The following is a 22809-nucleotide window of genomic DNA, read 5'->3' on the forward strand; positions in this document are numbered from 1 at the left end:
GTTTCCTCCAGACGTGACACTTGGCATTCAGGCCAAAGAGTTCAATCTTGGTTTCATCAGACCAGAGAATCTTGTTGCAAGATGGCGCCGATAGAGATGGCAGCTTCGCTTCAAGTCCTTAGGAAACTGTGCAGTATTTTATTTCTTTATGTATTATTTATTACATTGTTAGCCCAGAAAACTTTAAGTGTTATTATATACAACTGGGAGGAACTATTGGATTTCAGAGAGACGTGAACTTACCAGCACAACCAGCACTACGACCAGGAATACAACTTTCCCAAAGCGGATCCTTGGTGTCACGCCCTGACCTTAGTTCCTTTTTTATGTCTCTATTTTGGTTTGGTCAGGGCGTGAGTTGGGGTGGGCATTCTATGTCTGGTGTTCTATGTTGTCTATTTCTTTGTTTGGCCGTGTGTGGTTCTCAATCAGCTGTCTATCGTTGTCTCTGATTGAGAACCATACTTAGGTAGCCTGTTCCCACCTGTGTTTGTGGGTAGTTGGTTTCTGTTGTGTGTCTGCACCAGCCAGAACTGTTTCGGTCGTTCTCTTTGTTATTTTTGTTATTTCAGTGTTCATTAAATAAATATGGACACGTACCACGCTGCACCTTGATCCTCTCCTTCCAACAGCCGCTACAGTCTGTATATCCCAGGGCATTTGAACTGATTCCAGAGGCTGACCCAAAACAACACCGCTGGAAGAGATGGTGCCGGAGAGGTCTTCTATTTGAGTTTGAGTTTGAGTTTATTTTAATTTTTACAGGGACAGTGCACATTAATCAACGTTTCAGTAAAAGTGCCGGTTTTAGCCAGCCGGCTAATTTTCAACCGCAGTCCCTGGGCAGGTTATTAAAAACAATTACAATATAGACAATAGCAACATAGAACAAGCAAGACATAGCAACATAGGACAAGCAAGACGTAGCATACAGACAGAGCAACATAGGACAAGCAAGACGTAGCATACAGACAGAGCAACATAGAACAAAAAGCAGCAAGACAAAATTCATAAAAGCAACAAAGTGTTTCCACACCTCACAAGTTACAGACAACAGACATGGAAAGCGGCAACACACAGCTAGGGACCATGTTCACAAATCTGATTGACCTTTAGCCATGTCTTCAAGCATTTTGTGAAAGTGTGATATGTGGTGCAGTTATGTGTGTCTGATGGCAGTGTATTCCAGACATGGGAAGCTCTCACAGAGAATGCAGATTTACTAAAGGTGCTTTTCCTTAGGGGAACTATACAGTCACCTCTCATGGCAGACCTTGTAGATCTGCTGCCATATGTTTGGGTTTTCTGTTTAACAAAAATAATGAGTGGAGGGGGAGCCGAGCCATTTAGGATCTTGAATACAAGACATGCGTCGGTGTATTGCACAAGATTTTCCCAACTCAGGAGCTCATGCTTTCTGAGGATGTAACAGTGATGATGGCTATTGGGCTTCCTATCAAGCACTTTGAGAGCCTGTTTGTAGACAGACTGAATAGGTTTTAATGTTGTACAGCAAGCTTGGGCCCAACTAGTCAAGCAGTATGTTAAGTGGGGGAGTATCATAGATTTGAAGTACAGTTTTGCTACCTCTGTAGTCAAACAATTTTGTATAAATCGGAAATTAGCTAGGTTGAATTTGGTTATTTGAATTACCTTTTTCACATGCTTTTTAAAAGAGAGGTTGGAATCAAGTATGATGCCAAGGTACTTAAAATCAGATACCACCTGGAGCTTCTCCCCTGACACATAGACATCTGGCTCAGTAGCATCTGTTGCCCTCTTTGTGAAGAACATGCAAACAGTTTTTTTCACATTGAGACACAAACACGAGTCACTGAGCCACTTTGTAACCTGGACCATTACAGTAGTGAGTTCTTGTGCAGCTTGTTGTTTGCTCTTTGCATGCACATATATCACTGTATCATCTGCATACATTAGAACTTCAGACCCAGTACAGACAGAAGGCAGATCATTAATGTACAGGCTGAACAGGAGGGGCCCCAGTATTGACCCTTGGGGCACGCCCACATCATAGCTAAGAGTGGGCGACAGCTCATTGCTCACTCTGACACACTGAGTTCTGCCTTCAAGGTATGATTTCATCCATCTCAAGGCATCAGGGGAAAAGTTGAACTTGGATAATTTTGTGATGAGAATCTCATGGTTAACAGTATCAAAAGCCTTCCTTAGGTCCAGAAACACAGCCCCAACAGCACCCCCTTTGTCCATCTTGGACTTCACATTTTCCAGAAGAAAGCAGTTGGCCGTTTCTGTGGAGTGTTTCGCTCTGAAGCCAAACTGCATGGAGTGTAATGTGAAGGGGCTGTTGTTGAGGTGGGCAATCAGTTGTTCTGCTACACACTTTTCAACAACCTTTGACACCACAGGTAGTATACTAATGGGCCTGTAGTTACTCACGTCAGCAGGGTTGCCTGATTTAAAAATGGCCGTTATTATGGCCGACTTCCATACCCTTGGAAACACACCGAGACCAATAGATGTGTTGGTGACCTTAGTAATGGGGCCAATGAGTGACTCTTTGTAGTTTTTAAGAAAGGTAGAGTCCATCCCAAACACATCTTTGGCTTTAGAGTTCTTTAGTGAGCTAATCACCTTGTTCAGCTTTGACTCAGAAACCTCCATTATTATGAAGACAGGTTGAGTGTCATTCACTAACACTGAGCCCAAGAAACCAGTGGAGGGGTTCTGTGTCAGTACCCTGACAGAGTCAATAAAGTAGGAATTGAAGGCTATTGCTATTTCGACTGCATCCTGTGTTAGATTGTTATTCACCATGATTTCTAGTCTTTTTGCAGTGTTACTATGGTCTTTCCCTGTTAACTTTTTTAGATTCTCCCATATCAATTTAGAATTTCCCTTTGCTTCACCAATTATGTTAATAAAAAAGTTTGCCTTGGCCTGTCTGATTTCTTTCATCACCTTATTTCTCAACATGGTAAACCTACGTCTGTCATGCTCTAATTTAGATCTTAGGGCTATTTTTAGAGCATAATCTCGTTCTTTCATCAATTTCCAGATTTCTCCATTTAGCCAAGGAAGAGTGCTCTTTTGGCCAGGTTTGGATTTGGTTTTCTTTAGGAAACCATTTATTGTAGTCTGGATTGTGGATAGAAAAACTTGACTATCAGCTTCCACGTCTGTATAGGACAAGAGATCATTCCAGTTAATTCCCTTAATTGCGCTTTCAAAATAGCTTAATTCACTCTTAGGTATTCTTAGTTGATCCGGCTTTCTAACAGTAGAATGGTTAAACCTGCTCTTAGACAGCTTTCTGGCTATAAGTGTCAGATTATGATCAGACAGCCCAGTAACCATATTGAATGATTTAGTCACTCTCTCTGGTTTATTACTGAACACCAAATCAATCTGTGTTTTAGAGCAACAAGTCACCCTGGTTGGCCCTTTAACTAGCTGTGTAAGGTCAAAGGTATTAGTGATCCGTTTGAGGGTTTTCCTACAACACTTGTCTTCATAATTAATGTTAAAATCTCCCATTAAGATGACCTCTTTCCCAAAATCACATTCCCTAAGCATGTTATTAAACTGATCAAAAAACACACTTTTGGTGGAAGGTGGCCTATACATTCCAATGAGGGTAAAAGACATTTGGGGAGACAGTGTAACGTTCAGGCCAATACATTCTAGTTCATTATCACATGACCACTCAATTTGTTTACATCGGATATGTTCTTTAATGTAAATCATCACACCCCCTCCTCTTCCTTCAATCCTGTCTCTCCTGAAAACGTTGTAGCCAGGCACAATCAAAGCAGCATATGGAGAGTTTTTATGGAGCCATGTCTCTGAGAGGCAGAGAAAGTCAAGGTTGGAGTCTGTGAGTAGATGTTGAATTTGATCACTTTTTGGAATGACACTACGAATGTTCAAGTGCCCCCCTAGTAGTCCCTTGGGCTTAGCTCGTGGGTCCCAGATGACTCGAGAGTGATTGACACATTGAAAAAAGTAAAATTTTCTGTGTTTTCTGACGGCTGGGTTTAGGCCGTTTTGTTTCGTTTTGATTAGGGGCAGTTCGGTAGCGCAATTAACAATCCCTCCCGCCTGCACTGGATGCGGGGAACTAATTAAAACAGCTTGCGTACCAGAAGCAGAGTCAGGGATCGCATATAGCGACTCTGGTATGTTTGAAGAGTCAAAATCTATCCTGGAGCCGGGTGAGTCGAGAGAAACCATAGGACCATAGCACTCACCCACCTCCACAGCGGCGACGACCAGTGGACGAGGCCATCCACCGCTCTCCACTCCGGTGCGTATCGCTGGCTCGGTGATATTGGGCCCAGGATTGAGTTGCACATCCCTGGAGAGCAGGATGGTAGTGAACAGGTAGTTTAACAGTTTCCGATAAATGTTGGACTTGTGTTTGTTACGCCTAAGCGGTTCAGTAGAATAAGGAGCGAGATAGACTTGGCCATTATTCAGAACATTATGGTATGCTGTGTACTGTCCGCTGCCGTGGAACGGTGAACCAATGTGTTTGGTGTTGGTATTCTCCGGTAGTAGACTGATTGTGTCATCCCAGCAAGGACGCACTGAGATTATCAGTAGAGCAGCTACATAACTGACAATCATGGCAGAGTACTGGAGATAAAACACATAATTGCGCTTTAACTCTTTGCATGAGTTACTTAGCTGGGATCGGCGTACACCTGATGGTTTAGATAAAATTACAGCATTCGAATGAGAAGCGGCACCTGCCGCACCACCCTGTCTTCCGTCCGCCATTTTTCCGTCCGCCATGTTCTCCTTCCGTTTCCGTTGAGAGGGGTTGCATCAGATTTAGGCTTCGGATGCGTGCACACCACCCACCGCTCCCAGGTATATTACTCACTAATGTCCAGTCCCTAGTTAACAAAGTCAACGAAATCTGGGTAGGAGTTGCTTTCCAAAGAGATTTCCGGGATTGTAACATTTAGTGCATTGCACCGACAGGAATGAACATCTCTCCGGTAAGAAGAAGGGCGGGGGTGTATGTTTCATGATTAACTACTCATGGTGTAATTGTACCAACATACAGGAACTCAAGTCCTTTTGTATACCTGACCTAGAATTCCTCACAATCAAATGCCTACCGTATTATCTCCCACGAGAACTGTCCTCGGTTATTGTCACGGCTGTGTTTATCCCCCCGGAAGCAGATACCAAGACGTCCATCAAGGAACTTCACTGGACTTTATGTAAACTGAAAACCATATATATTGAGGCTGCATTTATTGTAGCTTGGGATTTTAACAAAGCTAATTTGAGAACAAGGCTACCTAAATGCTATCAGCATATCGATTGTTGTACACGAGCGAGTAACACGCTTGACTATTGCTACTTTAACCTCCGCAATGCATACAAGGCCCTCCCAGCCCTCCTTTTGGCAAATCTGACCATGACTCCATCTTGTTGCTCCCCTCCTATAGGCAGAAACTAAAACAGGAAGCGCCTGTACTTAGGTCTATCCAACGCTAGTCTGACCAATCGGATTCCTCGCTTCAAGATTGCTTCGATCATGTGGACTGGGATATGTTCCGTGTAGCCTCCGATAATAACATTATGTATACGCTGACTCGGTGAGTGAGTTTATAAGGAAGTGTATAGGAGATGTTGTACCCACTGTAAGGATGGGTACAACTCTTACCAATACTGCTTATTGATCCGGTACTTTAATGATATTCTTATCGGTTTGTTTTCTGTAATTTTTTACGAAAAAAATTAAACATTAAGGACAGACTTATCATTGCTTTTTTTCTGAAATGTAAAATAACAATTATTTACAGCTAAAGAAACGGCAATGTTTCGAACAAATCACTATTATAGACTCTAATGTTGTGATAATGGAAATGTAAAACAAATGAATTAACAATATTTTCCTGCGAAAGAAAATACAGTGGTATAGAGCAACACGGGTGGGGCATGAAGGTAGTCTGCAAAAGGACTAACAGTTCTTAGCAGTTCTTCTGGAGAAAGATCAACATATGTGCCTTCTCTGGCAGAAGACGGGACCTCCCCTGGCTTATTGTGTTCCCTGCAATTGGAAATACCCTCTCGCTAGGGGTGGAGGAGGCTTGAGCACAGAGGTAGCTTGTTGCGCTGTTTGTGAGGAGGGGCAGAGTAGCTCTCTTCTCCCACCACCACATCACAGGATCTTCAGTCATAGGCACGCCTTTGTAGAGCTTGACCTCTAGGTCAAAACGCTCGCTGAGGGTGAGGGACGAGGTGTCCTGTTGGATCGTCAACCTCAACTCCGTCCTCCTCTGAGAACAGCTCCTCCATGGCTCTCCTTGTTTTGTACAATGGAGGGACTGTCTCCTCCATACCCCCCTTCTCCTTCAGACTCCTCCTCCTGTTGCTGGTGCTCTGTGTCTGTCTGCTCCGGCTCCTCTGACAGCCCTGGTGTTGCTCCTGTCACATTGGCCTCAACAGTTGCCTTCCTCAGCCTGTCCCAGGTGGTGTCACCCTCCCTTTAAATCTGGGGTCCATTGCTGTGGCCTCATGCAGGAAGGCTTGAATGTCCTCACCCTGATAGCGCTCAGAGAGGTTCTCCCACATCTGCTCTTTGATGGTTGCCACAAACGTATCTTCATGCTTCACAGTGAAGTGCTCTTCCAGTTTTTGGAGGATGGGTATGATCTGTCCACAGGTGGCATTCTTTTCACATGACACACACAGTGTGGATGTATAGAGGATTCTCATGATCTGGACAAACTCCTCAGCCTTATGGAAGTCCTCGTCCTTCAGACGTCCAGGTTGTCCTTGGCCATTGCTTTTCACAGTCGTGGGTTCAAGGCTGCTGCTTGGATTGCTGAATACTGCTCCATGAATCTCTCTATCATTAGATCGAGCGAGTTCCATCTGGTCTTGATATCAAGGATGAGTGAGTGTTGTGAAATGCCCGAAACAAAAAACAACATACAGTACATTTAATTACCACACACTTGAATATTGAATTAAATTGTTAAATGTGGGGAATTTCAGAATAATAATTTAATAGATTGAACTGGCTTCTTACCAAGGAGCTGCTGCTTTTCCTTCAAGACTGTTTTGGACATCAAGGATCACTTGAACTACACGACCACTGCTCTGATTCGGGCTGCCCATTTCTCAATGGAAGTCATTTTGTAGATTTTCTGCGCTGCCAGATTCAATGTGTGCGCAAAGCATCCTATTTTTAGGATGTGTAGCCTCTTGATGGCAACATCTATATTGCCAGCATTATCAACAGTCACAGCTACAATCTTGCTCGGCTCTATCTCAAACTCTTCCAGAATGTCTGAGATCTCCTCTGCCACTACTTCGCCAGTTTGCGATTTGTACACTGCCCTGGTGTGGAGGAACTTCTGTTTTACACTGCCCTGGCTTGTGTAGTGCACTGTAACAGTGAGATAGTGGTCTTGACAGAGGCTGGTCCACCCGTCTGATGTGATGGCCAGCTTTGGCACGTCCTTCAGCTCAGTGATCACTGGCTTTTTCTACACCATACCAGGTAGGAATGAATGTGTCACTGAGGTAACTCCTGGAGGGAGGGGTATATTTGGGGTGGAGTTGGGGTAGGCCTTTCACTATGAACTTGGTCACGGCTAGGTGGCACAAATTCACCCTCTCCTCAGTCATCCTCCCACTATCTGCCAGCGTGAAGGGGCTTTGGGCTTGTCTTTGGCTTGGACCAGCGGTATTAGAGGTAGGAGTGGGTTGGTTCATTGTAGCTGCAACTTTAACAAAAAAGTTGCAAAATCTTTAAATGGGTGATTGTTTAGCTATGGGTGCGTTCATAAATTAAATCAGCTGGATAATGGTTACTTTTGATCATGAGCCCATGTTTCTCATAATTGAGTTAACTGTGTGTGGGCTCTAGGCTGCTAGCATACATACCTAACGTAGATCGGGCAACGAGAGATGAACTACGAGCTAGGCAGTCGAAAACTGCATTTCTCTGCTGCACTTTCGATAGATGTTTGGACAGATTGTTTGTGTTTCCGCCCTTACAAGCAAAAAATCTTGTTGCACTTGTGGCAACGAGCATTGTCAGCATCGGCTCTGGTGAAGTGTAACCACACTTTTGAACGTTTAGTTCTCTCCGCCATCGTCACTAATTAAGATGTGTGTGTGTGTGTGTGTGTGTGTGTGTGTTCTGGTTCTGCACGAGAGAAATCTCTACTGGATTGGGAATAGCGAAAATGCTTCATAGACTAATGTTTTCATCTTTTTGCAAATTAGAAACGGTTGGTGAGAGAAAATGTGCAAGATAACGTTTATGTAGCAATAATAAATAGGAAAGGTATTTTCTTAATTTCTTCAGTACCGAAAGCAGAACCGATCACGTCGGAGCTTATCGTTACTACAGTCTTTCATGATTTAGCCCCGTGGCCTGTTTAATACCTGTGACTATTAAAACCTTCCCTAACTAGAAACGGTAGATTGATGGTAGCATTCGCGCCAAGCTGAAAGCACGTACACCGCATTCAATCATGGCAAGGCGACTGGAAATATGACTAAATACAAACAGTGTAGGTATTCCCTCCATAAGGCAATCAAACAAGCAAAGTGTCAGTATAGAGACAAAGTGGAGTCGCAATTCAACGGCTCAAACACGAGACGTATGTGGCAGGGTCTACAGACAATCACGGATTACAAAAAGAAAAACAGCCCCGTCGCGGACAACGACGTCTTGCTTCCAGACAAATTAAACAGCTTTGAGGACTAAACATTGCCACCGAGGCGGCCCGCTACCGAAGACTGTGGGCTGTCCTTCTCTGTGGCCGACGTGAGTAAAACATTTTAAACGTGTTAGCCCTTGCAAGGCTGTCGGCCCGGACGGCATCCCTAGCCGCGTCCTCAGATCATGCGCAGACCAGCTGGCTGGTGTGTTTATGGACATATTCAATCAATCCCAATCTGCTGTCCACACATGCTTCAATATGGCCACCATTGTTCCTGTTCCCAAGAAAGCTAAGGTAACGGAACTAAATGACTATCGCCCCGTAGCACTCACTTCTGTCATCATGAAGTTCTTTGAGAGACTAGTCAAGGATCATATCACCTCCACCCTACCTGTCACCCCAGACCCACTTCAATTTGCTTCCCGTCCCAATAGGTCCACAGACGATGCAATCGCCATCACACACTGCACACTGCCAAATCCCATCTGGACAAGAGGAATACCTAATGTAAGAATGCTGTTCATTGACTACAGCTCAGCATTCAACACCATAGTATCCTCCAAACTCATCATTAAGCTTGAGACCCTGGGTCTTGACCCTGCCCTGTGCAACTGGGTCCTGGACTTCCTGATGGGCCGCTCCCAGGTGGTGAAGGTAGGAAACAACATCTCCACCGACCTGATACTCAACAATGGGGCCCCACAAGGGTGTGTTCTCAGCCCCCTCCTGTACTCCTTGTTCACCCACGACTGCATGGCCATGCACACCTCCAACTCAAACATCAAGTTTGCAGACGATACAACAGTGGTAGGCATGATTACCAACAACAACGAGACAGCCTACAGGGAGGAGGTGAGGGCCCTCGGAGTGTGGTGTCAGGAAAATAACCTCTCACTGAATGTCAGCAAACCAAAAGAGATGATTGTGGACTTCAGGAAACAGCAAAGGGAGCACCCCCCTATCCACATCGACGGGACAGCAGTGGAGAAAGTAGAAAGTTTTAAGTTCCTCGGTGTACATATCACCGACAAACTGAAATCGACCACGGTCACAGACAGTGTAGTGAAGAAGGCACAACAGCGCCTTCAACAGCGCAACAACAACCCTCATTAACTTATACAGGTGCACAATTGAGAGCATCCTGTCGGAAGGTTTCACCACCTGGTATGGCAAATGCACCGCCCACAACCGCAAGGCTCTCCAGAGGGTGGTGCGGTCTGCACAACGCATCACCGGGGGCAAACTACCTGCCCTCCAGGACACCTACAACACCCGATGTCACTGGAAGGCAAAAAGATCAATAACCACCCGAACCACTGCCTGTTCACCCCGCTTCCATCCAGAAGGTGAGGTCAGTACAGGTGCATCAAAGCTGGGACAGAGAGAGAGAAGGCCATCAGATTGTTAAACAGCCACCGCTAGCACAGAGAGGCGGCTGCCTACCTACAGACTTCATATCATTGGCCACTTTTTAATAAATGGAACACTAGTCACTTTAATAATGCCACTTTAAGAATGTTTACATATCTCGCATTACTCATCTCACATGAATATAATGTATACTGTATCATTCACTATCTGTTCTTTACTATCGCATCTTAGCCGCTCTGTCACTGCTCATCCATATATTTTATACTTCTATATTCTTGTCCCATTCCTTTACTGTATTGTGTGTGTTAGGTTTTGTTGTGGAATTGTTAGATATTACCTGTTAGATACTGCTGTACTGTCGCATCTAGAAGCATAAGCATTTCGCTACACTCGTAATAACATCTGCTAACCATGTCTATGTGACCAATAAGATATGATTTGATTTGGGATTTGTTTCTCATGGTCAGAGTCCTTTAGGTGCCTTTTGGAAAACTCCAAGCGGGCTGTCATGTGCCTTTTTACTGAGGAGTGGCTTCCGTCTGACCACTCTACCATAAAGGCCTGATTGGTGGAGTGCTGCAGAGATGGTTGTGCTTCTGGAAGGTTCTCCCATCTCCACAGAGACACTCTGAAGCTCTGTCAGATTGACCATCGGGTTCTTGGTCACTTCTCCGACCAAGGCCCTTCTCCCCCGATTGCTCAACTTGTCCGAGGTGCCAGCTATAGAAAGAGTCTTGGTGGTTCCAAACTTCTTCCATTTAAGAATGATGGAGGCCACTGTGTTCTTAGGGACCATCAATACTGCTTCCCCAGATCTGTGCCTCGACACAATTCTGTTTCGGTGCTCTACGGACAATTATTTCGACCTTATGGCTTGGTTTTTGCTCTGACATGCACTGTCAACTGTGGGACCTTAAATAGACAGGTGTGCGCCTTTCCAAATCATGTCCAATCAAATTAATTTACCACAGGACTCTAGTTGTAGAAACATCTCAAGGATGATCAATGGAAACAGGATGCATCTGAGCTCAATTTTCAAGTCTCATAGCAAAGGGTCTGAATACTTATGTAAATAAAGTTTTATGTTTAATACAACCTGTTTTCACTTTGTCGTTATGGGGTATTGTGTGTAGATTGATGGAAAAAATGTTTAATCAATTTTAGAATAAGGCTGTAACGTAACAAAATGTGGAAAAAGGGAAGGGGTCTGAATACTTCCCGACTGCACTGTACATACATACCCCACATTTTAAATGAAAATGGATGAGGTAAAGACAGCCTCCCATGTTGTACAGCCTGGAAATCAAACTCTGTTGATTGGTTGAGCAGGTTGGGAAATTGAATGCAAATGTGGTATATTCCACTAGAGATTTACATTTATCATAAAGTAGTGAGCTTAGATTATAATTAATGACTGTGGAAATGGTACAGAATGCCATATAATACATGACAAAATATATTATATTCCAATGCTATTTTTCACAAACAATCAAAGCGAAGTTGCAGAAAATAGAACTGAGGTGATTACAGACAGAAGTCCAAATGTGTCCAAACTGATGAAAAATATTTGCAAGAGACTGATAATTTGAAGGATTTTTCATCATCTGTTAGGATGGTCGTAGTACCGTCTGGTGAAGGCAGAAACAGATGACTGTCTTTTTGTGGTGTCTGTCTGTCTGTTGATGCGTGGGAACAGTCTGTTACTCCCACTGTTGCTGAATAGAGATTTGTTGAAGTGACTGCATTGATTACGACAGTGGATTGATCCAGTTTGTTAAAGACACACAAACCAGAAACACACTTGCCAGAAAGATGCTGCTACTGCTCAGATTCAAGGCAAAATAAGCATGTCTGTTGATTTAATTATATATTTAGGTATACATTTGCCTTCCTTCTTCTTTTCCACTCAATGGCCAAACTGTCTGACTGGTACAATGGTAATAACAGGTGGCTGTAAGACCAGGGTTGTTTCTATAGCTGTGTCTCTCTTTCTCTGTCTCTATTTCGCTCCCTTTTTTTCCCCTCTCTCTTTCTATATTTATTGATTCCCTGGATTTTTCTGTGCTAGACATGGACAAAGCAGAGCCAGACTGGCACCCTACTGTAGGTAGATGAGTGACAGTCCACTCTGAATGGGCAAATTGTGCAGGAGCTGAAGATACTATTATTGACTTTAACCATGTTTCCATCCACAGTTTTTATACGAGTAAAGTCATATCTTATTTTAAAAAATCACGACAGCTATGATAAAATTGTATAAATACTGACAGATAATTTGTTCGTTCGACATGGTCGGATCTTTTTGTCGGTGAAATTAATTATGCGAGAAATGGGGGTGGAAACGCCTTTATGCATAAATATTGATATAATAACCATCTCGCAGTTAACTTGGAGTCACGCGATACGACTCAGGAAACCGTGTAGTTTATTAGGCCACTTCACAGGGTGGTGAAAGTGCACGGTGATCTTGATGCTCCTTTCCAAATATGGAGGGTCTTATTCTGCTGACATGATGATTGATTCTAGGCTGACGTTTTAAAAATGTTCCCGCTCTTATCCATAATAATCTCAACATGTAGACCAGTGCTTGACTTGGGCAGAAAGAAACCTCACTGGAGCTTGAGTACCGGCACCTCAAATCTTCTACTGCTTGAGCTCATGTTTCTCTTATAGAATATTAGCTCAAAGGTATTGTGGAGCTCCTGCACCTAAATATAAACACTACCGGCACCCAAAATGAGTACCGGAACCTATTTCAGTCCAAGTTGAGCACTGATGTAGGATAGGGAAAATTCACTTTGTCTGAGGATGACAGAGAATGTGTGTAGGGGTCTATGACCCTACTATGATATGCCATCTGACTTCATTTTCATGTGAATGCTATAGGCCCATAATCGTATACAGTGGGTATAGCCAAGGTTGCGAGCCTTATGACACCGCTCGGAATACTATAAGATGCACGTGTCTAGGTTTACAATGCAATTATTAAGAGGCTAAGGGACAAGGAGTTAATATCTTGCAATCAATGTCCTAGCATTAAATGATTGAGTTAACCTTGACTCAGAGATGCATAGTTAGAGACCAAGCATATATGTGACCGACCACCTAGATTCGGTCATACACTGCAATTGAAGAACAATGGGAAAGTAATTCTGCCTTGAAATTTGATCAACTTGTAACCCCACTTTTGAGAAAATGACCCTTGAATTTTTGGTACACGTACTGGAGAGCTCTTCTTTGTCTACACCCATTCAGCATCGTTCACACCTTAAGCCTTAGCCCCATCCATCTCTTTAAGGATTCACATGTGAGGCCATATGGTGAACACACGCTATATTAAATGAAAGGTAATTTTATTTGTCACATGCACAGGATACAGAAGGTGTAAACGGTACAGTGAAGTGGTTACTTGCATAGTAATGTCAAAAACAGGGCCTCCCGGGTGGCGCAGTGGTCTAGAGCACTGCATCGCAGCGCTAGCTGCGCCACCAGAGTCAGGGTTCGCGCCCAGGCTCTGTCGCAGCCGGCCGCGACCGGGAGGTCCGTGGGGCGACGCACAATTGGCTTAGCGTCGTCCGGGTTAGGGAGGGTTTGGCCGGTAGGGATATCCTTGTCTCATCGCGCTCCAGCGACTCCTGTGGCGGGCCGGGCGCAGTGCGCGCTAACCGAGGGGGGCGGGTGCACGGTGTTTCCTCCGACACATTGGTGCGGCTGGCTTCCGGGTTGGAGGCGCGCTGTGTTAAGAAGCAGTGCGGCTTGGTTGGGTTGTGCTTCGGAGGACGCATGGCTTTCGACCTTCGTCTCTCCCGAGCCCGTACGGGAGTTGTAGCGATGAGACAAGATAGTAATTACTAGCGATTGGATACCACGAAAATTGGGGAGAAAAGGGGATAAAATTAATTTAAAAAAAAAAAAGTAATGTCAAAAACAGAAAGTGTCCAGATAAAAAGATTTTATAAACATTTTATCATTATTAGACGACGCTTACCCAACACACTTGTCTAAATTGATGGGTCATGTGAAGTAAATGCTATAAACACCCCCCAGCCACATCTAGCTAAGTGGATGGGTCACTATTGTCTAGACATGTACACATGTTCATGAAATACAAATAGATGGCCGTAATCACCCCCAGACACACCTGCCTAATTTGATGGGTCATGTAATAATCCGGCCGATGTGGAGTCTTTTGTTTAGACATGTAGCTAGCTAGTTATGAACCGGGATAATTCCAACTCGTACTACTACCAATGCAAACATTGTCATAGCTGTAGTATGAATCTGCAGGTAGCTGAAGCTAACAAACTAGGTTCAATGTTAGCTAGCTAACATTAGGCTATAACTAGCAATGCAAATGGATTTCTGATTTGAATAATATTACTACACAGATCATACACGTAATGTTAGCTAGCAAGCCAGCAAGCTAATGTTTGCTAGCTAACAGTACGCTTTATCTTGCAATAAGAAACAACTTTCTGACAAAATTAGAAAATGTAGTTAGACTCTTACCTGCATACATAGATGAATGCTTCATGGCAGACTGGAACCATTTAACTCTGTTTTGTTTGTAGCTACATCTTGTTTGGCCAGCGTTGTGTCAGGTCACTCCGGTTCACACTGACTGTGGCATATGCAAAAAGTAGCCCATCACTTTTTCCCAACTTATCTGTCGATAGCGCCTGGTAAATTCAGAGTATCAATGTTGTTGAGAAAAGTAGCAAAACTTTTGTAGTTCTCGATGGCTAACGTTATATCTTTAAAAAACGGCCCGGTTGAAAAGATTGTCAACACATACTGAACAACTCACTTTACAGACAGCAGCATGCTACATGCACACCAATCCAAACTCCCGGCATGTCCAGCCCATCTTATCAGCCCATCTTATCTCAGCCAATCATGGCTAGCGGGAAGGCTTCTGACTTTTTCTGTGGCTAAACCAAGTTGGCTCATAATTTAACACTTTTATTCGGATTTATGGATGGAATACAAGTTTGTTATTAAGGCACATGAACATTCACATGTTCCTGAAGGTCTTTCTGCCAAAAAACACATTTTGATAAAAAGTAAATATTTATGTTCAAATGCAGTTCCTGTGAAGTAGTGACATGCGGCATAGGCCTAGTTTCCTGAAACGAGTCACATATGCTATGTGTATTGTGAATAACATTTACCATTAGACATTTCACCAAATAATAATTCAAGGAATTCAAGGAATTCAATTCAAGGAATATTACTCAGAAATGTGAGGACTACTGTTCGTATCCATTTTAAAAGTAATCAGATTTATTGCAGTTACGCAATAAGAATACAATAAGAAAATGGTACATACCAGAAATCTTCACGATATAAAGAATACAAAATATCCTAAGTCTTAACAGCAAAGAAAATTCACCACTGTGACATACAATGTACATCAAGAGATCGGTTTACCATTGACTCCCTGATCTAAATTTAAGCCCAGCTGTTATTCTTCCAAGATCACTAACTCCCAGTATCTCCTATCGTCTAATTAACATCACTTTGCATGACCCAAAACATTAAAACAGAGGCATGAAAACAACACACACATTCTTGGATCTAATCATCGCAACTCTTATCTAAATTATAAGGGTGCACCCCTGTATCGCTCCTCTTTGAACTATCCGCCATCTGACGATTAGAATAACAGTTTCTCTGTAACAATAAATCCATACCACTTACAGTACAGTGTAACATATCAAAATTCATAGCTCTTTAGGAACTCTTGAAACAATCCAAACATGACAATTTAATTCACTAACATTAATTTAGTCGATTCAAGTTTCATCAGTCTTCGCACCTCTCCTGGCTTCAGTGACCCTAGGACTTCTGTGGGAATGGCTCTTCCTCGAGATTACCACAGACAAGGTGTGTTTGACCCCTGTGATAGCCCACAGATGACAGGCCACCCAAACAATGCCATAAATCGTGATTGATTCATTAAGCTGGTCCCCAGCAAGTCGCTAGACGCATCTTCATCACTGGCCTTCATCATCGTTCACATTTATTCACCATAACTATTTTCGACTACACTAGCCTACCCTCACAGCCTGTCGGGACTGTATCTGCAAGCCTTTGACTAGAGCACACGTGCCAAGACCAGAGTAGGCACATTTGCTATTTAACGCAACCGTTTTTGTGGCAAAACAAAAGAGTTGAAAATGCGATGGAAACCCATTGAACTTTAGATTTTTATTCGTGAACATTAAATTGTAGCAGAGAAAGAGTACAAAATGATTCTTCAATTGAACAGTCACACTGGTATTCAGTACAGTATTAATGGCATGGCCCTAAGGCTGATTGGACTGTACCAGAGGAAGTGCCCCTCTGCAAGGCCCCCCTTAGACTTGTACATTTGCAAGTTAATATTTGTCTGTATCCTTTTCTAAAAAGTCACTTAATGTTTTTTGAAAGATACTTTTTTATTTCATTTCATTTACATAAGTATTCCCACCCCTGAGTCAATACATGTTAGAATCACCTTTGGCAGCAATTACAGCTGTGAGTCTTTCTGGGTAAGTCTCTAAGAGCTTTGCAAACATGGATTGTACAAACAATTCTTATTCAAGCTGTGTCAAATTGGTTGTTAATCATTGCTGGACAGACAGTTTTAAGTTTTGCCATAGATCTTCAAGCCGATTTAAGTCAAAACTGTAACTAGGCCACTCAGAAACATTCAATGTTGTCTTGGTAAGCAACTCCAGTGTAGATTTGGCCTTGTGTTTTAAGTTATTGTCCTGCTGAAAGGTGAATTTGTCTCACAGTGTCTGTTGGAAAGCAGACTGAACTAGGTTTTCCTCTAGGATTTTGCCTGTGCTTAGCTCTATTCCGTTTATTTTTATCCTAAAAAAAACTCCCTAGTTCTTGTCGATGACAAGCATATCCATAACATGCTGTAACCACCACCATGCTTGGAAATATGAAGACTGGTACTCAGTGATGTGTTGTGTTGGATTTGCCCCAAACATAACTCTTTGTATTCAGGACATAAAGTTTAATTTCTTTGCCACATTTTTTGCAATTTTACTTTAGTGCCTTATTGCAAACAGGATGCATGTTTTGGAATATTTGTATTATGTACATGCATCCTTCTTTTTACTCTGCCATTTAGGTTAGTATTGTGGAGTAACTACAATGTTGTTGATCCATCCTCACTTTTCTCCTATCACAGCCATTAAACTCTGTTTTAAAGTCACCATTGGCCTCATGGAAAATCCTTGAGCGGTTTTCTTCCTCTCTGGTAACTGAGTTAGGAAGGATGCCTACATCTTTATAGTGACTGGGTGTATTGATACACCATCCAAAGTGTCATTAATAACTTCACCATACAGTACTCAAAGGGATATTCAATGTTTGCTTTTTAATTTTTTACTCATCTACCAATAGGTGCCATTCTTTGCGAGGCATTGGAAAACCTCCCTGGTCTTTGGTTGAATCTGTGTTTGAAATTCACTGCTTGACTGAAGGACCTTTACAGATACTTTTATGTGTGGAGTACAGAGATGAGCTAGTCATTCAAAAATCATGTTGAACACTATTATTGCACACAGAGTGATTCCATGCAACTTATTTTGTGACTTGTGAAGCAAATGTTTACTCCTGAACTTATTTATGCTTGTCATAACAAAGGGGTTGAATACTTTCAAGGCATTTCAGATTTACATTTTTAATAAAACATTAAAATATTCTAAAAATATAATTCCACTTTGACATTATGGTGCATTGTGTGTAGGCCAGATACAGTACATTGTAAAAACAACAGTGTTGTAATGCACCTGCAAAAGAAATCCAGGATATTTCAAAGTCAAAGGTATAACCAAGAACTCCAAACCAAGCTGGTAATTGGACCGGTGATGATAAACATGACACGTCCAATTGTCTCACTCTCAATGACAAGGATGGGTATATTGCATAATCTCACTTCCTTCATCAGCACCAACTAGACTCTCTGCAGGGCTCAGACTCGGAGAGCATTGTAGCGTGCCGACACATCCGCCGCAATTATCATTTTTTTATTTCCCAAAATTACAGGTTTCATTTGGCCTCAGCTGCGCTCGTGTTATTACAGTGAAGGAACGCCAACAGAGAGAAGGCTGTTTGGATTAGTTGTGGCTGCGGCACCCTAAAGCTTTTCTGTTCCACATGTACACTCTCTCATTAAGACTGAAATGAAGGCACATCGTTGGGGCCTGTCACAGAAATGAGCCCGCAAGCAAAGAATGAACGCAAGCAGTCACCGGTGTATACACATCTGACAGCAGCAAGTAGTTATCAATTCAGTCACCCGCGCCAACCTTGGCTCCGACAACAAGCAAATAGTTTTTTAGCCAACACTTTTCTAAATTTGATTTCATCCAGGTGATGATCTTTGTATGAGTAGGTGTGTAATGTTCAAGTGTAATACACACTGTGATATCGTCTAGTCTAGTAGTTTTTCTACACCCATTGTTTGCTCAAATAAATATGCTTAGAATGAGAATATGACTGTTACATTTCATCTTATACGTTATGTTATATTATCAAGTCATCAATGATGCTACATGCTGTTTTTTAACTCAAACATCCCTTATGAAATTAGTTTATTTCCAAAAAGCTATATATGCATTTTCAGAAATGTTGGTAAATTAGCTTTTGTTTAATTTAAAGATCTTATGAAAGAGAGAGTGAAAAAACACAATCTAATCATGACATGGTGTCACGCTTCTTCGGCTCCTCACAGTAAGCACGGGAAGTTGGCGCAGGTCTCCTACCTGAACTCGCCACACTCCCCGTGTTCCCCCCCCCAAGAAATTTTTGGGGCTGCCTCTCAGGCTTCCAGCCGCGCTGCCGAGCTAGCTCCTCATAATGCCGCCTCTCGGCTTTCGCTGCCTCCAGCTCTGCCTTGGGGTGGCGATATTCACCCGGCTGTTCCCATGGTCCCTTGCCGTCTAATATTTCCTCCCAAGTCCATTTCTCCACAAAGCGCTGTTCCTTCCTTTCACGCTGCTTGGTCCGGTTGTGGTGGGTTATTCTGTCACGCTCGTCGTAATGTGGATGAAGAGAAGAGGACAAAGGCGCAGCGTGATAAGAATACATTCTTCTATTTTAATGAAACGAAGAACACTTCAACAAACTTACAAAACAACAAACGAACGTGACGCTATATAATAAACAAGTGCAGACACAGGCAACTTACACATAGACAATAACCCACGAAATACCCAACGGAATATGGCTGCCTAAATATGGTTCCCAATCAGAGACAACGATAAACAGCTGCCTCTAATTGAGAACCAATCTAGGCAACCATAGACATACAAACACCTAGACAGTAAGCACCCCATAAACATACAAAACCCCTAGACAAGACCAAACACATACATCCCACATGTCACACCCTGACCTAACCAAAATAATAAAGAAAACAAAGATAACTAAGGTCAGGGCGTGACACATGGGGTTGTTCAATGACAGAGCTGTATTTGTTAAAAATCTATCAATTTATGGTGTCATTTTAAAACGCTATTCAGTGCATTCTGAAAATATTCAGACACCTTGACTTTTTCAACACACAATACCCCATAATGACAAAGCAAAAACTGTTTTTTCAAAAATTTTGCAAATGTATAATAAAATAAAATGTAAATATGACATCTATGTACTGACCCTTTACTCAGTACTTTGTTGATGCACCTTGGGCAGTGATTACAGCCTCGAGTCTTCTTGGGTATGACTCTACCAGCTTGGCACACCTGTATTTGGAGAGTTTCTCCCACTCTTCTCTGCAGATCCTCTCCAGCTCTGTCAGGTTGGATGGGGAGAATCACTGCATAGCTATTTTCAGGTTTCTCCAGAGATGTTCGATCGGGTTCAAGTCCAGGCTCTAGCTGGGCCACTCAAGGATATTCAGAGACTTGTCCCAAAGCCACTCCTGCGTTGTCTTGGCTGTGTGCTTAGGGTCGTTGTCCTGTTGAAAGGTGAACCTTCACCCTAGTCTGAGGTCCTGAGTGCTCTGGAGCAGGTTTTCATCAAAGATTTCTCTGTACTCTGCTCCGTACATCTTTGCCTCGATCCTGATTAGTCTCCCAGTCTCTGCCGCTGAAAAACATCCCCACAGCATGATGCTGCCACCACCATGCTTCTCCATAGAGATGGTGCCAGGTTTCCTCCAGACGTGACGCTTGCCATTCAGGCCAAAGAGTTCAATCTTGGTTTCATCAGACCAGAGAATCTTGTTTCTCATGGTCTGAGAGTCTTTAGGTGCCTTTTGGCAAACTCTAAGCGGGCTGTCAGGTGCCTTTTACCGAGGAGTGGCTTCCGTCTGGATTTTTTATATATTTTAACGATTATAGAATAAGGCTGTAACATAACAAATTGTGGAAAAAGTCTCAGGAATGCATCTATCTGATCTACTGTGTCCAACACACTGTGTCCTGTTATGATGTTGGGCACCTACTGACTAAAAATGTTTCTTATTATGATATATTTTTTTCAATGACATGTTTTGCTAAAATAAAGGTTTAAGGAAATACAGGCATGCACCAAATTACAGTCTTGTAAGTATAACATCAAAGCTTGCTTTCATTTAATAAAAAAAGCATGAAAAGATAGTGTAACGGGATAATGTCTTACTGTGGTGTGTGAAGAATCCAATACTTTACCTTGTATGTGGTACAGATCACATTATTGTGGAAGCACCTTCTCTAAGAGTACAAATTAGCCTGTTTGAGAAGGTTTGAATCCTAAGCAACCTGCCTACACATAGTTTGCAGTACAATACCAACATACTGTAGCTACTGTAGTAGGTCAAAGCTGTGTGCTGGAAAACCTTGGTAAAGCATGGGTGGAATAGGGATTGTGGTGCTCATGTGAATTTATTTTTCGGCTTTAGACCAATGCCTATTCTCACTTAAAACATATTTGTTTTGTTTTTAAGAAAGAACTGTACAAATGATACATTTGTGACATCAATATTTATATATTTTTTTATAATTCAATACAGTAATATGAGAGCTGTATGTAAAACATGTACATTTGCATTTTAGTCATTTATCAGATGCTCTTATCCAGAGCGCCTTACAGTTAGTGCATTCATCTTAAGATAGCTCGGTGAGAAAATCACATATCTGTCACGCCCTGACCTTAGAGATGCTTTTTATGTCTCTATTTTGGTTGGTCAGGGCGTGAGTTGGGGTGGGCATTCTATGTTTTTGTTCTATGTTGTCTATTTCTATGTGTTTGGCCGGGTGTGGTTCTCAATCAAAGGCAGCTGTCTATCGTTGTCTCTGATTGAGAACCATACTTAGGTAGCCTTTTCCCACCTGTGTTTTGTGGGTACTTGATTTCTGTTTTGTGTGAGTGCCTGACAGAACTGTTGCGTTTTGTTCCACTTTTGTTTTTTGTTTCAGTGTTCAGGCTATATTAAAACATCATGAACACGTACCACGCTGCGCTTTGGTCTACCCCTTCTTCTTCAGACGAACGACGGTACAATATCAGAGCCACATATACAGGATACGAACAATCCATTCCAGCTAAACAATGGATATATAGTGTTTTTCAAAAAAACATTTTAACCTCTCTTGGGTACGTGAGACGTTAGCGTCCCACCTCTTCAACAGCCAGTGAATCTGCTGGGCGCCAAATTCAAATACAGAAATACTCATTATAAAAATTCAGAAAACAAAACATATTTTACAAATCAAATCAAATCAAGTTTATTTTATATAGCCCTTCGTACATCAGCTAATATCTTGAAGTGCTGTACAGAAACCCAGCCTAAAACCCCAAACAGCAAGCAATGCAGGTGTAGAAGCACGGTGGCTAGGAAAAACTCCCTAGAAAGGCCAAAACCTAGGAAGAAACCTAGAGAGGAACCAGGCTATGAGGGGTGGCCAGTCCTCTTCTGGCTGTGCCGGGTGGAGATTATAACAGAACATGGCCAAGATGTTCAAAATGTTCATAAGTGACAAGCATGGTCAAATAATAATCAGGAATAAATGTCAGTTGGCTTTTCATAGCCGATCATTAAGAGTTGAAAACAGCAGGTCTGGGACAGGTAGGGGTTCCATAACCGCAGGCAGAACAGTTGAAACTGGAACAGCAGCAAGGCCAGGTGGACTGGGGACAGCAAGGAGTCATCATGCCCGGTAGTCCTGACGTATGGTCCTAGGGCTCAGGTTCTCCGAGAGAGAGAAAGAAAGAGAGAAGGAGAGAATTAGAGAGAGCATACTTAAATTCACACAGGACACTGGATAAGACAGGAGAAGTACTCCAGATATAACCAACTGACCCTAGCCCCCCGACACATAAACTACTGCAGCATAAATACTGGAGGCTGAGACAGGAGGGGTCAGGAGACACTGTGGCCCCATCCGATGATACCCCCGGACAGGGCCAAACAGGAAGGATATAACCCCACCCACTTTGCCAAAGCACAGCCCCCGCACCACTAGAGGGATATCTTCAACCACCAACTTACAATCCTGAGACAAGGCCGAGTATAGCCCACAAAGATCTCCACCACAGCACAAACCAAGGGGGGGCGCCAACCCAGACAGGAAGATCACGTCAGTAACTCAACCCACTCAAGTGACGCACACCTCCTAGGGACGGCATGAAAGAGCACCAGTAAGCCAGTGACTCAGCCCCTGTAATAGGGTTAGAGGCAGAGAATCCCAGTGGAGAGAGGGGAACCGGCCAGGCAGAGACAGCAAGGGCGGTTCGTTGCTCCAGAGCCTTTCCGTTCACCTTCACACTC

The 22809-nt window shown here is 42.9% G+C and overlaps 1 protein-coding gene across 1 annotated transcript in view; it reads left to right on the top strand.

The window, feature by feature from the left end:
* Positions 1-22809, top strand: part of zgc:174356 (uncharacterized protein LOC100137120 homolog) — a 54946-nt gene that overhangs the window by 26459 nt on the left and 5678 nt on the right. The window lies entirely within an intron of this gene.

This window comes from Salvelinus namaycush, chromosome 15 (genome assembly GCF_016432855.1).
Source record: "Salvelinus namaycush isolate Seneca chromosome 15, SaNama_1.0, whole genome shotgun sequence".
NCBI lineage: Eukaryota > Metazoa > Chordata > Actinopteri > Salmoniformes > Salmonidae > Salvelinus > Salvelinus namaycush.